The sequence below is a fragment of the Penaeus japonicus genome, unplaced genomic scaffold (genome assembly GCF_977035675.1).
Source record: "Penaeus japonicus unplaced genomic scaffold, GWHDUDI00000001_assembly GWHDUDI00000011, whole genome shotgun sequence".
Classification (NCBI taxonomy): Eukaryota; Metazoa; Arthropoda; class Malacostraca; order Decapoda; family Penaeidae; genus Penaeus; species Penaeus japonicus.
In genome coordinates, this window is record NW_028234413.1 from 27001997 (window position 1) to 27004496 (window position 2500).

Below are 2500 nucleotides of genomic sequence, written 5' to 3' on the forward strand. Positions count from 1 at the left end.
CGGTGCTTTATGAGGAAGAGGAAACATGCTATCAGTTACATGGATCGGGACTGGAAAGTGAGAATCGAAATCAAGAAATCTTACAAATGTTAACGCAAAAGTTACGCATATTTCGCAATATGCTTCAGGATGTGTTCATTACATATAAGAAAATGCAGATATACTTTTATCGTATGCTGTTTCTATAAACGGCTATTTTACATTCAAATGCTTATATTGTATTCACTATCAAGCCACCCTTGACTACCATACATCTCGCTTTATCGCCAACTAGCCTTAACTGCTGCATGCTGATTCAATGCCAAAAGAACTTGGCAGGTCTCCCCAGCAGGTCAATAATTAAAATTGTCCCGACGCCTGACAGCCTCACAAAGTAGTCACTCTCAGGTCGTGATAGCAAAGAGCAGACTTATGACCGTGTAGGACATGACGACGCTGTGTGTGTTGTCGTCCCCACCTCTGTAACTGCTCGTACTCCATCACACTCGTCGGCTGTCATTCGGAGACATCGCCAGGTCACTCCGGAGGCGAACAAATGCAGTGTTGATCAATTCGATGTTTATTGCCGTTAAACAGGCCGTGAACAAGTCTCCCAGGAATTATAGATCGGGAGCGCATACCAATGCACTCGGTGTCAGAGGCGGGGGCTGTTCCTCGTGGTAATTAGATATGTTGCAGGTGGGAGTCGCGGCCGCACTCCGCCTCAGCACAGTCAGCCATGCTTCACTGGGTGTCACTCCGCCGGGGATCACATGGCACCTGTGAAGTCAATCTCTGCTCTAAAGTGGCAGACATTTCTCATCAAATGCCGTGGTAAGACTTTTATTTTCGGCTATTAATTCTATAATCTTTTTTATTCTTTAATTGTGTCCTTTACATACATGTCTTGACGCTGTATATCTTCGTGGTGATAAACTAATTGACAGCCATTTTCCTTCTTTCACAAGGGCCTTCAGCTTATCGCAGAAGTAGAGATACCCAGCCGACTGCATTGTAGCATCTGATACGTGTTTGGTCATCAGCAATAGAAAGCAGAATGGAAAATCTGAAGGAAAAGGCAATTAAAACATTATAACTGGAACACCAAACAGAGAGTTTAACAAAAAATATATTAAAAGAAAGAAAGAACAATGCAAAAGAAAGAAGAGATAGAAGAAAATAAGAAAAGGGATAAGAACGTAAGAGAAAACAGTTACACAAGAGATGGAAGAAAGCAAGAAGTAGGAAACACAAAACATAAGATGATGAAAAGAAAACAAAACACACACACAAAAAAAATGAAAAATGAGAAACGAACTAGGAAAAAGGACAGAAAAAAGGAAACAATAAGAGTACAAGAACAAAGAACAATTCGTCTACGAAAATTGAACTATAAGATGGACACTAATAATGCAAATAAAAGAAACGAGGAACAAGTTACTCGGACAGAAACACTGAAGTAATGTGTCCAGGAAAAGAAACTTAATCTGAATTATGATGGCAATTTTCCAAATTTGACCTGTGACCTGTGAAAAAAATAGACAAAACTATGTTCTTGTAGCTTTACAAAGTTATGTTAAAGGGAATGCATCAGATTTTATACGACACCGCAATTAATGATAATGACGACGATATAGTAAAAATGACAATAACATTCTCATCATTATCATTATCGGTATTACCATCGTCATCATCATTTCCATTATCATTCCCTTTATATTTATTACCATCATCATCATGTTTATCAACAGTTGCAATATAGATGGCGTTTCTGATAATAATGATGATAACAATTCTAATAATAAGATCATACATTATATTCAGCGGTGAGGGTGATGCTCGATGCAGCTTAAGACCCAACCTAAAAAAAACTTAACACATCTACTCAAGACAGAGAACATCGAACTTGCCTCGAGATGGAAACTGGGGGTCGAGGAGAGATGTAAAAGGGGGTGGGGGTGAGGGTGGGGGTAGTGGGCGCAAGGGTAGGAAGGGGTTGAGGGTGAGGAGGGATTGGGTTTGGAGGATGGGGATAGGAGGTTGGGAATGGGTGGAGGGGGGGGGTTAAGGTATATTGGGAGGGAGGGGGTGTGAGAGGCTTGCGAGGAGGAGGGGGGGTGGGAGTGAGAGGGGGAGTCGAAAGGTTTTGCGCCGACGTGGCCCCCAGCAATTTATGAATTATCACTGAATTAATTGATGACGGCTCGGATGGAGCGACGCCTTTGGCTCAAGGCGAGCGATGAACCGTGGATGGAATACAGATGCATACGAGTTAAAAATTGATCATCTATCTTGCCGTTAAGGGCAACCCGGAGCGCGCGCGCCTGTGTGTTTGTGTGCGTGCGTGTGTGTGTGTGTGTGTGTGTGTGTGTGTGTGTGTGTGTGTGTGTGTGTGTGTGTGTGTGTGTGTGTGTGTGTGTGTGTGTGTGTTGTATGAGAGCGAGTGACTGAGTTGAGTGAGTGTGGGTATGTGGGTGTGGGTGTGTGTTTGCTGGGTATCAGATATCCTCATTCCGATATG